Source organism: Dromaius novaehollandiae, chromosome Z, assembly GCF_036370855.1.
Source record: "Dromaius novaehollandiae isolate bDroNov1 chromosome Z, bDroNov1.hap1, whole genome shotgun sequence".
Lineage (NCBI taxonomy): Eukaryota > Metazoa > Chordata > Aves > Casuariiformes > Dromaiidae > Dromaius > Dromaius novaehollandiae.
In genome coordinates, this window is record NC_088132.1 from 35341404 (window position 1) to 35357130 (window position 15727).

A 15727-nucleotide genomic window follows, 5' to 3' on the forward strand; every position below is an offset into this window, starting at 1 on the left:
CTAAGCTACTTCTGAATTCTTGGTAGCCGTATATAGCTCTTCTTATTTATGTTATGTGAGCCACTAACATAGAATTAAAAAGTCTGCCTCCTCAATTGATGGAAAGTTTCTTCTAGCTACAGAAGGAGGAGGCTGGGATAGTCCATTCTACTCTTAACAGTAACTGAGCATTTCACAGCTTAAAAAAAGGCCAGAGTCAGGTCTCCTCAGCTTTGCTTCCTGTTTAAGCACTCCTTTTATCCTGAAAGGAGCCTGAGGGAATACCTAACCTAACTAGGTTTTTAGCATCTCCCTTTAGAATTCACTATTACATTGCATAAGCTAGTGGTTCTGCTCCCTGTTAGCAATGCAGTTAAATGAAAAAGAGAACACTAAAAACTGAAAGACCAGCTTGCTTGCTTAACATAAAGGGATGTTTTGGTCCCTGAATCATCATCTAGCAAAAAGTATTAAGTAGCTTACCTCACTACTGCTGTACAAGAACTGTCTCCTCTCAGCAGTCAAGGGATTTAGGCATCTTCTTCCCCTGTTCTAATGGTTAAGAAAAGGAGAAAGTCAACCAGACTCTTATTTTGTGGTGAACAAGAGAACAACAGATTTTTAATGCTCCTTTCCCTCAAAGAAACTAGGGACTGAAAACTCTTGTTTTTACCAGTTGCCAGCAAGAAACACAGGTGGTCACTCTCTTACACACAGACCATTAGGTTTGTTTGCCTGTATATTTGCTGGAACAGACAGCACACCTGAGCCTCCTCATGTGCACACCCAGGGAGTTCATGCCATCAACCTGTAGAAATCACATAGCTAGCTAGGAAAGAGAAGTACAAAATCCCCTGCATTGACATGAGACCCTATGGGGCTCTGACTCAATTTATGGTATGCTTATCTGTGTGCTGAGCAGTTTATATTTCTGTAACTGGCATGATGTTCCAATTGACTTAAGAATCTAAATTTATTTTACTAAGCTACCAAACTAGCAGAATTGATGAATTAAAAACAATTTTCACTTGTTTAGCTATTTCAGAGAGCACTATAAAGGACAGCACTGTAAGATGAAAATTTACGTACTCAGGAAAGCAAAGAAAGAGATACCACTATTTTGATTCCAAGTGCCTCAAGGTAATTTAGAAAACACATTGCCGTGTTATTTAGAGGAGGCATAAAGATTCCACGGGGGGGGGGAATTTTATTGCCTAATTCACTTTTCACCTCAATGCAAGGCACTATATAGAAACAGCAGATTGGCAGGCCCAAATAACTAGATACATGAGTAAAACAGGAGCTCAAACCAATCCTTATTTTTTCCTGTTTGCTTTTTCTTTTTTAATCTTGGAAAGGGAAAAAACAAAGCTGGTGCCTCCACACAGGTTCTGTAGCTTTGAAAAAAGAGCAAGGCACAGCTGTGCCTTTGTTTTACTTGCTCTTTGGTTTGCAGTGAAGATTTGAAGTTTAGGGTTGTGCTGGTCACATGCTAGGGTTGAGGGGAAGGAACTTTCTTTAACAGAGGGTGACCCAAATCCTTGGGTACATTTGATAAAACTTACTGGAAGGACAACTCTGCTACCTTGCAGAGAAATACATTAGGAACACAAAACTCTGAGGTGAAAGTTCAGTTAAGACACTTTTGGTTTTCCAGATGCAAGGTGAAATCCCCAAGTATAAATGAGGAACCTCCTTAGACTGACTTGCTAAAGAGCTAGTTGTAGGCTTCCAGTTCTCCCAGAGCATTAGGCTGAGCCCATGAGCCTTTCAGAAATAAGCAATATAGACTGCCTTATAATGCTTCTAGAGGACCAGCCTGCACTGTAGCTGATTAGCAGCCTAATTCTGTTCAAAATGAGCACTGTCTGCCAACCTAGCTTCAGCTGTAACTAAGTAGCCAGCATTATCCTAGAATTTAGCTTGGCAGTAGCAAAGCCCATTTTGAACTCTAGCTTATTTGCCTGTACCAATCAGAACACATACCAAACCAGCAGCCCTTGCTGTGTTAGAGTCACACTTAGATATGGCAACACTGGCACATTGCAGACTTAACTTTGCTCTCCTTTCCAAACCACTGCTTTGCATACTTGCCTTTGTTGTCTTGCTCTCCCACCACATGACCCTTCAATCATGACCTCCATCCTTAGTCCAGAGAACCTTGCACACCCCATTTGATTTGAAACCAACAGCCTCTGCTGGTCTGAACCCTATATGCATCCTAAAGTTTATCACTCATTGCAAACAGATGGCTTAAATACAGCCACAAGGCCTATGTAGGTACTAGTCTTAAACCAGCAGCCTCTTCTGAATGCAGGTACCCAGTAACTGCCAGGAGATCCTAAACCTAACCCATCACCCTAGCATTAGGTTAGGGATCTATACCAACTAAAGCCATAAACAAGAGGACAGCGTTGCTAGCACCATCTGTAAAACAACCCTAGTAGCTTTACTTAGAGCCAGGCTTAATGTGTCTCACCGACTCTTTACTGGAATGCAGACAAATCATCTACACCTGTGCCTCCTTTTCTAAATTTGGTATCAGTGGAGCCATGCTGATATAGATGAGCTGAGATACAGCTTGTTGACTATGCAACTCGTTTGCAGTGAGCAATAAGGAATAAAAGGGAGCTTTAAAGAAAATGCTAGAAATTAATTCCTCTTGTTAGAAATGCTAGAAAATAACTCCAGGATGCCTGGCTCTGTTCTTAAAACAAATAAAGAATAAAGCTATGTCCTAGCTGGATTTAATTAGGTGAGTGAGTACAGCACCTGGAAGAAAGGAGCAGGAAGGCAGTTAGCTGCATGTTTTTAGGGCAAATTGAGAAAGCTGACTAAAGGAGCTTCATGTACAGCTCCCTCTGTTTACCTCTGTGTGGCTCTGTCCTTGGGGTGCAAGCCTTGGTTCTGAGGACCCAAATCCTTTCTGTGTATAGGACAGCAAGCCTACCTGCTGTACACAGGGATTCAGATTATGATCCTGTTAGATGTTGCACTGTTTCACTTTCAGGCTGTATAAGAGGTTATTCTTTTTTAATTCACTGAGAGCTTAAGGAGTAATTGTGCCCTGTATAATGATAGACTAAAGCAGTTACAGCTGATATGACCTCTAAGAGTCTACAATAAAATACTTAGATGCTGAGCAGGGATAACAGAAACAATGTCCTCACAATACCACACTCGTAAGAGGTACTTGAGCAACAAAATGGGTTTATTACATGTACTGAATATCTGAGGCACTGTGGAAGGGGAAAACAAGACAGCACCACCTCAACAGATCTAGGTATTGCAACCTGTTTAGAAGTGTTCTTCATATCACTAGAGAATAGCAGTTGCAGAAGTGTTATTGCTGGCATAGCCACAGGGAGACTCCTTTGGCTCATGACATACTGGCAGCAGTTATTCCTTACAACAGTTCTTGTTCAAATCTGCATGTGTGCACTGGAAAAAATCTATACAAGTTACACCTAGGCAACTCTTCTGACCTACTTATTCCAGACACTGGTTATCCAGTGAGTCTGCTCAAATGTCTGGCCAGCCCCTGGCAAACACAATGGTATAGCTCTACTTCACTGAGATGCAGCCAGAGAACACTAGGATGTTCTGACATCCTGATGGCAGTCATCTTTTCTTCTATTTCTCACTGTATTAGTTGGTATTTCCTCATGCAATGGGGTGCAGAAGTTAACAAGAAATAATCTTCTTCATGCTACAGTAATGGTTCTAAACAGTGTTAAGAAACTGTGTCTCAGAATGTAGTGGTCCTTTCTCCATATCCAAATATCTGACTGTTTTTTCCACATCACCTGAATACACAAAGCAGGGATGCACCATACTGTGCCCCAAGGAATCTTTCATATTTCAGTAGTAGATACAAGAAAAGAGAAAATTTTCTTTTGTGCATGTTGAGTGCTTTCAAAGCCTCACATTACAAAATAGTACGTTTTGAGTGATTACAAATAAAACAATTCAACAGCAAAACTGCGTAGACTTTTTTTCCGAGACATAAAAAAGACAACTGTGTAAGGTTTTTGGAGCACAACTGGGAACCCTGTAGCTAATATTTTTTTCACCTGTGGCAATATGGGCACGCCTGAGCTATGACAAGATAATTTATTTGTATTAGCTTTCATATATTACTACACTATAGCCTTTTGTTGAATGTTTCCTTCTGAGTTGCTACTGTGTGAACAAAGAGCACATTATTTCTTGTATCAAGACAAAAGGCAGCATACCAGGATCTCTGCGCTAAGAAAGCACAGCTAGAAGATCTCTGCCATGTAATTTCCCCCTCCCCACAAACACCCCCCAAACACTCTGAAATCATCTGATTTCTCAGCAGTTTGATTCCTGGCAGCCGTGGGTACTTTGGTGGTACCTGCTGTGCCTGATGGTTTCTTCCTGACTTCAATCAGTCTCAGTCCTGAAAGCACAATGACATGTAGCTGTCTTTGGGCATCCAATCAGTCTGAAATGGTATGTTTGTGAAACAAGCTGAGCTCTTAAATGTGAGGCCTAGAAAGATGGGAACACATACAAAGTATCATCAATCAGTGATTTTTCCTGCAGGTTCAACATAATCTGTCAGAATGTCCATTTTTCTGCAAGCAGCTTGAGGCTTTAATAATTAAACTACGCACATTTTGAAAACAAGATTACTTATGCTAATTTTTCTCCCTTTTTAATATCATGTTATTCATACTTCTGATCTGTATCACTATTCTAATAGCATAAACTGATGGAATTTTCTGAAGGAAGTGGGGGGAAGAGGTATGCAGCTAAGCAATCCCAAAAAAATTAAGGTCCATTTATATATCCACAGTCCTACAGCACACATCATATCAAAGAGAAATGCTGAGAGCTAACCGTGAGAAAAAAAAAAAAGAAATGCTTCTATCACAGGTACTTTTAAGGAGTCTTTAACTTTGTAGGAATATTTTGCTAAGGACCTGGTTCTTCTAGGGGATTTGTCAATCATGAACGTTTTATAAAGAAAACACTGAGCATTTAATGAGCCATACCTCAATGAAGAGAGCCTCATGAGGCCAAGTCTTACTACTATCTAAATCTTTGACCTACTTCAGGAAAAAACACATGTGAATTCAAGGAAAGGCATACGGCAGCAGTTTGTGTTCTCTGGCAACCTCTACCTCAGATTCATCCCTGAGAGTATATGTATAGAAAGACAGCATAAAGTTCTTTACGGGCCCCCAATTCCCATGCAAGATGTAGATCTGTCCAACGGGTACTAAAATGAAAGTAAGGAACTCTTACTTCTTTAGGCAAAGGACTATTCTTTTCCCACAGGAGACAACCCTTTCTCCTTTTTTTCATCCTCTGATGGGGAAGTCAAGCACAGCTTTTCCTTCCTGGCTGCCTGCAATGTTTCTCTGAGTTATCAGAGAACAGCAGTTAGATTATGACTACACAGAAACTTTTAATTGGGCTGAAACTGGGTCAAAAAACAATAGCTGTATTCTGTTACAGTTCTCCTCTTTCACAGCTAATATGCAAATTTGTTTTTTTTCTCCTTTCCTGTTACAAAATCAATGTTTAAAAATTGTGTGTTAGACAGTTAACCTCTGCACTGCACAGGCACTTTACTGTGACTTTAACAGGCTTGCCACAGAGACAAAAGCCATTTTTTAGTTTGTGTTCACCACTAAATTCCAAAATGAAGTACAGCAGATTTCCATATTCTTCAGAGAAGCAAGGCAGTGCACCTCAACACACTGCACTGTGTAAGCTCTTAACGCAAACACTGGTATCCCAGTAACAGTGTCTTATTTCAATGCTAACTTTCTCATATGGGTTACAACGGAGTGGAGAGCACACTAACAGGAGCTGTGATGGATGGTCCTGTCCTGTTTGCCTGTGCAGAGCTAATGTATGTGCTGTTTGGTTAAAGAGCAAATAAGACAATTGCCTTATCCTGGTTCCTGGTACTGGCTCAGCTGGGAAAGGGGGGCAGCCTGGGTAAGCTCAGCTAAAGAAAGCTTTTGGACTGGGTGAAACAGGCAGCAAATGAGAGAGACAATAACTAGACAGTTTGTCGAGAAGAGTAGAAAGCAGAGGTAATGAGTTAACATAGATTTTTTTCACGGGGCACTGTAGAGCTTGGGACTTGGCCTGGGACCCATATATGCTAGACAGTGCGAATTGTTTCCAAATCCCGGTCTTAACCTTCTAAGGAGAGTTCCTCCCTTGCAACAATTTGTTGATGTAGTTTTGGTTCCTAGTACACCTAATCTATAGAGATCTCTTTAGCTGTTCTGGTGTGCTGATGCTAATGAAAAGGTGCAGGCTGTTCACTGAGATGCTCTCTCAAAGCCCTGGCTGAATCAGTCCCATCACTTTCCCTTATTTATCATTGTAGGTTTTCTGCACCATTTTTGCCTTATCTTTCATGTCATGTTAAATACAAATTACATGTTAATATGCACAGATTTTTTGGACAAAACTGTAGCAAAATTTAATTCAAATGTAGAGGGACAAGCTCGATGCTTTGAGTCAGATTTCTCTCGGGTGTAACCAGCACAAGGAGGACTATGATAAAAGGCTTTATCAGAGCCAATTAGGACAAAATCTTTATGCCAATGGAATTATTTTCCACTTATGTTGGTGTAACTGAGAAAAAAACTTGCCATTTACGTTAAATGGATCAGGTGCAAAGACTTTGATTTTTGAGTCCTGGTCTGAAGCAGAAACTTTGTTGTTGTTTATTACTCACAAAAAGTCAGAGGTGTAATGAGTCCTGCCAGTTTGAAAAATAAAGCTTAATATGCAGAAATGATTGAAATGTTAAACTGCTATAAATTGTAGATATTATGAAGTGCTAAATTCAGCACTGCTTAGGCTCTTTTATTATCTGTCACTTGCATGAACATGTGAGTAATTGCAGTTGTCCATTTGTTAATGCCACAGCACTCACCCTGTCTGTCATGCTGTTTCTCCCTTTTTCATATAAAACCAATGCAAGAAAGGGTGTTTATTTAGAGCAATGACTTGTCAAATTTTGTTATCTGGCTTTTTCTTAAATGTTGTTGCAGTAAAGCTTCTCAGGTCATCAGCAAGAAAATACTATTGTTGCAGACATGTGAAAGAAGATAAGGACTATGCATCAATTAGGCTAGAAGTTTATTAATCTGACTTGTTCAGGAATTACTGACTGCATCTTAGTCAATGTGGCCATGATTATTCTTTAATGATTTTTATGAGAAAGATTTTTCAAAGCTGGCTCTGAGCTCAATCTTGGGATCCTCTCACCCTCTTTGCACAGACAAGGCCCAATGCACAGGATCACTTCCTTGCAATATCAACCATGAGAAGCCCTAGCTCACCTTTACCTTGGGAGATGCTTCCTCCTGAATCTGTCTAGTTTTCTCATGAGACTGGATCTTCGTTGTGTGTGACAATATCACAACCAGAATGTTATTTACCAACCTCATGCCCGCCACCTGCCAGCAGAGGAAAACTCTGCACAGTGTGGCCATATATGAAAGGAAAAAAAATCCTTTCTAGACCTCAAGATACAGTTAGCACAACACCCAGGACAGATGCTTCTCTTAGGGCATCTCAGGGAGCAAAGATCAAAAGCTATCCACCTAGATGTGGAAGGGAGCACAAGCTGGAGACCCAGAGCTCACATACCCTCCTCACACACATACAATGTGCTGGGGCTAGTGGTTGCCAGCTCAGCGGTTGCCACAGGCCTGCCAGTAGAAATGCAGCTCCTAAAGGAGAGGGACCATGAAAAAAGCAAATAGCTCTTTTCCTTATAGTCAGACCACTTCCTCCTATGTTACGGTTCGGATAGACACAGCTAAAGAGAAAATCTACTTCTAAGGTCTCAACGCAGCATTCATCCAGTTCATGTTCACACATACACACCAAAAAGGTGAAGGGTTTTTATTTATATTTACCACATACCACTGTTCTCTATTTCTAGCCCAAACCAGTTATGAATTTGTAGTTCCTATGCCTGTATGCCCTCCTCTCCTGCAAAAAATCCTGAATGTAGTCAAGGCAGGGCAATGACAGAGCACTGGTCTAAATCATTGATAGCGTTGTATTACTCTATCACAAAAAAGCAGAAATTCTTCAGACATCAAAGCTTCCCTATGGGAAGGGAGCTTTCTTACAGCCAACTCTGCATACTGTGGCACTATCCAGCTTGAGGCTGGAATATTCTTTTTAAGAAGCATTCTTGTTAGGACCAGGTGTTGTTACTCTCTGTCCCATCAAATTCCAGCACAAACTTTTCAGCACACAGTAAGAGCCAGGGTGACACACTGCCCTAGTTTGAGAAGAATACGAGTGGGACAACATAACCGGGAGATGGCTAGAACAGTGCTCTTGCTCCAGCTCCCACAGTACCAGTCATCCTAACATCCCAGCACTTGTACTAAACAGGCATGAGGAGACTCATTTCTTGTTTATCTGACATATGCAATTTGTCACTCTGATAGGACAATAACTACATAGATTTCTTTATTATGGCAATTTTTTTAAACCTTCACTTCCCTGCCAGTCAGAGTTTGCTTTCCTCCTTTCGGTTATATTTTAAAATAAAGCTGAGTTGTCATGATTCAGTTTTTGCAGTAGTTAGAATGCCAGTTTCAACGAAACCAAATGAGAACGAACAGTCCTATGTAACAGTAAAATACAGCAACATCTGAATAGTTTCTGGCTCTATGAGAAAGCAGGGCACTGAAAATGAAACTGAGTCCTTTGTTACTCACATTACACTGTGTGCAATTATCTCAATAAAACCTATATGCCTTTAATTAAAAAAAAAAGACATTTTCTCAAGATCAGAAGGGGTAGTATACCAGACTTCAGATGTTTCAAATTAGAATCATTTATAGCGCTTAGTACTATATACAGGAGTAAAGTGATTGTCTCTTCTCCTGCAGACTACTTTTTATTATTCAAACGTATTGAACAAATTTAATAAATGTTTGGGACATTTGTACGGTATCTAGAGCAATTCATTTCTGAAAAGAAATTTTAAAAAGAAATCCAGAATTCCAGTATTAACTTTATATCTCATTTACTTAGTTTTCCACTACAGATATGTCTTGCTTTGTTTCTGTACTAAATTCTGCAAATTCCTTCCAAACTCTAGCAGTGGGTGTATTTGTTATTCTGCTAATAATGATTCCATCAAAAAAGCAAAAGTCACTTCATTATCTAAATCTGTTTTATAATTTTCAGCTGCAACTGGTATAAAGATCCCAGAGATGTGACAGTCTACTTTTAATAAACAAAGTTGACCTGGCGATTGTCAAGTGACATGAATGAATGGGCAAGGTGAACAAATGTAACCTGGGAATCAAGAGGAATATTTATGTATGCAAAACCAAAATTTCCAGTTTATAATTATGTGGTTTTATTTTACCCCTTACTGACATTTTGAAATTCATGAATTTCAATGTGACCTCCTTTTTTGAAGGGCATTGCAATAGCAATGGTATTTGACTTGAAATTTGTTTTTCCTCTATCAGACTCAAAAACTGCAAGGGATTCAGCTGAACCTAAGGACAAAAACAGTTGCTGGATTTTGCCATAACATTGATAATGTCATGGACAGGAGGTACAAATTAGCTAGATAATGAAGAAATTGAGGTTATAATTTATTGCTTACTCCTAAGCAAGCAAGCACAGATTCTTCAAACACAGATTCCTCTCTGTCCATGACTCTATACTCTGCCTGAAAAATCAGAATAAAGCCTTCAGTGCTATGAAAAGAGTACAGGATTACTAAGAATGAGAAGTAGAAAAACAACTGGGAAGATGGCAAAACAATGACAGAGAAAAGGAGCTTGGAAAAGGGATGGAAATATTGATATGGACATGGGACAGAAAATTATGCAGCTTCAGAAATAAGGAGAGAAACAGTGAGAAGATATGAAAGGGAGGATTAAAATCAGGATATTGAAAGAAACAAATAGAAGTAATAAAAGTAACGAAGAGCATGAAAAGAGATGTGCTAGAAGAGTCACAGTACTTAGTCTCTTTCCTCCTACAGAGGTACCACTTACCCATAGCAAATGCTGAATCATGTCCTAGAATGACCTTTCCTCCCTGTTGAAAGAACATGAGCAAAGAGTTGGCAAAGGAAAGAGGACTCTGAAGTACAAGGAATTTAATTTCAAACTTTGAAAATTCATTACCAGTCAACATGAAATACACCAGAAACTCAATGTGTGCACATCTTCTTGTAACTCTGAATCAGAAAATCTTTACACTTGCTATTATGTTAGCATTTTTACTAGTATTTAAGAGTTACATTAGATTAAAACCTAGAAACTCCATACAGTATTGAGGTCCTACACAGTTCATTTCTGTTTGGAGATGGTCTGCGCTGTATGGACTTTAGAATGGTTGGTCCTAGGACTGGTGTGCAGAGATATTTAACATTTCCATTTCCTCTGCTTGTAACGGAGAAAGGGTTTGAGCCAGTTACCAGTTTTTAAAGAATGCTGGACTAGCAACATTTAGTAGCATCATTTAACAGATAAAGTTCAAAGACCAAACTATGCTGCTTAATATTTTTCTCTTGAATGGTGCAAAACATTGCAACTCACCAACAGAGAGGTAGAAATTGGCCAGAAATGAGTGAGTTCCATATTCCTATAAAGCATTGGCTGTAACTGCTTCAATCTGATTTATCATTTCATTCATTCCCATTCATTTATTTGGTGATTTATAGCTCCCATTTGCTGATGATTGTCTTCTCTAGTGCCTCCTGTTTATGTTTTCTTAACATTTATTTATTGCAAAAGGAAAGGAAGCAGTCATTCCTTCTGAGTGCAATGCCTGGCCATGGAGTGGAAAACAAAAGAGTACAAAATGTGTATGAGAAGCCAAAGCATATGCAGTGCTTTCAGAGGTGACTCAGAATGGATTCTATTAACCTCAAAAAGGAGCACTTGTCGAAAGAAGGTCATGAGCTAATTCTTACCTTTCTGTGCATTGACAACAACAAGAACCACAGCAGAAAGAATACTAGACAATCACTTTAATATTCTATGATAAGATCATGACAGGGTAATAAAGGACTTTCAGCTGTTGTCAGTAACTGCACAAATTTTATGCAGTCCTTTAAGGGAGTAATCAAAATTAGTGTCTTCATGAGATGCACATAAATGATTAAGTAAATAAAGAAGTACTAACCACAGAAGAAACACTAATAAACATCTTAAATTTGGACTGTCCAAACCAATTTTCAGAAGCGAGTAGTGTGCCAGGGTGCCTCAAATTTTGGGATCGTAACGCTTTAAATGTGGATGTCAATCACAATTAAGATATAAGATATAGAGGCTTTAAAATTAGTCATCTTTGAAAATTAAGGTCTATTTGAAGTGAGATACTAGATGTGCCCAATAATGGTTAAATACCTTGTCAGAAAACAAGAAGGTTTATAATGGCATTAAAAGTGGGTTTCTGCATTGATAAAGTATGAAGGAAAATATTATAGGTATTATTATTATTCCTAAACTAATAACCATAGGCTCAGTAATGCTCAAAAGGGATTTGAATATTGGGTAACAAACTTATAGTGAAGGTAGCCAAAAAAGCCCTTAGTTCTGTTTTGTAGTAGCTCTGGGGAATAACTCATTTGGCTATAGCTGAAAGAAGGTAGTATTTATGATCTCCAAGATACAGCTCATTTAAAAAAAAAGTAATTCCTCTCATTCCTATTTTCCAGATCCTGACACATTTACAAGGAGGCAGTAAGGAAGCTGTCTAATTCTACAGCAATAAGAGAGCAAAAAGTTATGAGCAGCAATAGCCTTGGAGAGTATATCACATACAATCATTATGCATGGAAGCGAGTTATCACAATTTGATTGATTAACCACTGAATCACTTCCTTAGAGTTGACAGTACAATAATTTGTTATCAATAAAGCATGTCTGTATTCATATTCTGAACAGCAGGAAGCCTAATAACAATTCCAACTTGACCAGAACTTGAGGCACAAAGTGGCCATCACTGTCGTAACTGGAGATTCAGCTGCACACCAACACTGCAAACCCTCACACGAGGAAGCCGACACACACCTTCGCGTGTGGGGGGCAGCTCTAATCTTTGTTGGTTGCCAGGGATCTCAGCCAAAAATTTGTAGTAGACTTGCATCTGTGTGTACATGTAGATGTACAACGATTAAGAGAGCAATATTTCACAGAACAGGCACAGAAAGCTATTCCTTTTCAAGATGATACTAACAAGAGGTGAATATTTAGTTGTCATATGTAGCAAAACAAAAAATTTCTGTTACCTTATAAAGAACATTGAAACCTTCTCCACATCCCTTTTGTGACCAGACAATATTGCCACATGTCCGCCTCTGAGCTTTGGGATAGTCAGCAAACCCCCCATTGAGGGCTGCTACTACACAGGCACACAACTGCTTCAGAAACCTGCAACACATCGAAGTGCTAGTTAGAAAGAGAAAAATTTTACATATATATATATATATATATGTACACACACACACACATACATGAAGATCTATGGGCACATGTTACCCATGGCAACAAGACTGCAGTAGGTGCCAGGGCCTGCGGCATGCTGCCCCCTCCCAGAAGCTTAGCAGGCGGCTGCCAGGGCCGCAGAGCTGTTGGGAAGAGGGAGCTGGAAGACGCCAAAGGCGGTGTCCGCCAGGCTCCCCTCCTCCTGGCTGCTGTCAGCACAGGCTTCCCCCAGGCATTGCAGTCCTGCCTGCGGGCCTGGGCCATGGCCCTGACCTGCAGGCACACCATCCATCTCATCCCCCATCGTAGGCTGTCCCACTCCAGCTTTGGCAGTGGGATGGAGACCGCCAGCATGGCATCACCCCGGGGCTCCCCTCCTGCATGGAATGGTTGGCCCTTGTGGCACCCCAGCTTGTTCCTCATGTAATTAGAAATTGAGGGGATATAATACCTTATTTCAAGGTAAACAGGAAAGAGCCTTTGCTTCACATAGCTGTTCATAAATTCAGCATGTAATTTTGGCATAATTAAGTATGTTCCAACCTCTTTTTTGTCTTAGCATCCACAGAACCCCTTGCTTAAGCTGTGTATAGGCATAATGGCAAAATTTGATTTCCTGCGTTTGAGGAAAAAAATTTGGCCCCAGTGAAGTAAGATTTCCATTGACTTCAGAGAGGCCAAAATTTAAATCTAGGCCATGAGGGAGAAAGTACTGTATAATAATACATCTTTACTTTCTCTCCTCACCTATGGGTACTAAAGCTCCGCACATGATTTGATAGGAAGGTATGATCAGAGCTGCAAAAACTTGAGGACTGCGAAGACTATCTGTGCTAATACTTTGCTAAAAAACATTTGGCATGTTTATCAGAATTTTTAGCAAGTGGAAAAGAAAGCACACTGGACTAAACCAGAGCATATTTCAAATGTTCATTCTTAGTGCAAGTATTTGTGAGAAACCAAGAACATGTGAGTCACCAATGCAAAGTCTGATAGTGAGCATTACATGGGAGCTGCAGAAGAGAGACCTGGACCCTGAATGAGTCATTTGTTCATTCCCAAGCAGCAGAGCAAACCCAGACCCAGAAAAAAAAAGCATACCAGTCATTGTTGCTTGGTATTACTGGCAACTGCAAGAAAAATTTGTCTTACTCTACATCCTCTTACCCATGGACCAGACATAATTCAAATGTTTCCTGCTCACAAAGGAGAAAGTCTAATGGTGGGCAAAACTCTAAATAAGTGTGACTGAAAAAGCAGCATCTTATCTCCATTCTGTAGACCTCTCTATTTAGCTACTCTGTGCTTATTCATAGCATCCAGAAATAGTCCCAGTGCAAGGGCTGAATGCAGTCTCTTTATAAAACAAAAGATGCTTTTCCTTTTCTAAGGTAGGGGCTCAAATATATCAAGAACCTGCAAAATTTTTTACACTATCTGTTCCATATAAAAGTAGGCTAGAGAAAAATTTTTTTTTTCTTGGGAAGATGTTTGTATCACAAGGAGCACTAATAAGGCTGCAACTTCCATGATAACTTCAGGTAGCCTAAGAAAGGAGCAATGCTTCAAATATAGATAAAACTTATCTATGCACTCTAAAGCCAGTTGTGGGAAAGGAAATGGAAGGGCAAGGGAAAATTCAGATATGGTCTCTCATATTGTTACTCTCTCAAAGAAACTCCCACACTCGTTTGTCATCTGAAGCACCTAGAGACACTAAACTAATGTAAAACTATTTCAAATGTAAAGTTATTTGAAAGAGGCTTCTTGCTCTTGTAGCAAGCCCTTCAATATTTAGGTAGTTCAAATACAACTTGCTTGAATCAAATCCTGCAATCTTTTCAGACAATTTGAGAATAGTGAGAATAAAATAAATGACACACAAGAAGGAGAGACATTTTAGTTTAACCACTTTCAGTTAGTGAGTTTAACAGTCTGTGGGCTGCACAACTTCCCCTGACTCCCACAAAAATCTTTTCTGTACAGTTTTCTTAGTTTTTTCTGATGTTTTAAGGGCTCATATCAGCTATTGATGCTGACACAGACTTCTTGATCGCCACACTACATGAAATACAGTGTTGCAAGACTGAATAACAACTCATTCCTCTGTCGAGAGGAGCCTGAGGTTGTGCTTTTTTAAATTTTGGAGCTGCGCATAGTTGCCACCCAAGAATACTGAAATCATATGAATAGGCGCTGCTTTGCTTTCTTTGCTTATTGTGTACATTCTCTCAGCCATTGCTATGTCATCAGCTGCAAAATTTAAGAACTGGAAAAAATAGGAAGCATATCTTCTAACAATTGCAAAATTGAGGGAGGTGGTGACAGGTGAAATATATAGCACACAGAAGAGAAGAACAGCACACACAAGACATGGAATATATAACTTTGTATGGTAAAATTATGCAGAATTATCTGCTGTGTCAACAACCCTTAAATGATGAATTATCTTGTTACTATACAGAAAAAAAATCATTTGATTAGCTTGCAGTGTTCACTAATTTGGGCTGATTAAGCTGTTGAGTGCAGAGCAATCAGTAATAACATTCCATACACTACTTGTTTTCTACAGCCAACAACTAAATTGGTGTTATTAATTCTTTCAACTCTAGCTGTACTTACTATATATAATTCTAGTTTCTAAAAGGATGTATTACATTATCATATGTATATATCATGTGTCTTATATAATACAATTCATAACCATTACCTAGGCAGATGTAAAAGCTAATTTCAGTATCTTCCCTGAATCAGAATTCTGTAATTTATCACACCTGTCTTGATAGAGAAAATGAGTTTTGAGAGCCCAAATATTACCTTTCTTTCACAGGTCATCAGAAGTTCAGCTTTTATTTTTACTGAATTCTCTCTTCAAGTGTAGGAAAGACTAAGAGAAGTAAAACGGCAAAGAGATCTGTTCCTTTTGAGAAGTGGTCCTTTGTGAGGGCTCATCACACCAGAATTATTTATTAGTTAGTACAAGTCACTATATTAGAAAGGAAATACAACAGAAGGATTGTTTTGGTTATTCTTAATCTAAGATTGATGTATGAATGCCACTAACAAAGCAGTCCTGCAGTATGATGATTTAACATTTCATCGGCTTTAAAACAAGAGCCACATTCTGCTTTTTAGGTTAGATATTTAATATTAATTTATATAATCCAGAAATGTTCTATTGCATGCACTAGTTAAGAGTTAGCATTTACCAGTTTAATTAAACACTCTGCTGCCAGAATTTCTTGCGAGATGTGGTCTCATAATTC

The 15727-nt window shown here is 39.2% G+C and overlaps 1 long non-coding RNA gene across 2 annotated transcripts; it reads right to left on the reverse strand.

Annotated features, from left to right (window-relative positions):
- Positions 1-468: 468 nt before the first annotated feature.
- Positions 469-15441, reverse strand: LOC135325071 (uncharacterized). 2 transcript variants are annotated; one of them, XR_010386296.1, is made up of 5 exons: positions 15279-15441; positions 12266-12407; positions 10023-10065; positions 4358-4494; positions 469-531 (listed from the first exon to the last, which is right to left on the reverse strand). It is a non-coding gene; the product is annotated as an uncharacterized LOC135325071 (long non-coding RNA). The 2 variants fall into 2 exon arrangements; XR_010386297.1 differs by lacking the exons at positions 12266-12407; positions 15279-15441 and adding an exon at positions 10569-10781.
- Between the last annotated feature and the right edge of the window lie 286 nt (positions 15442-15727).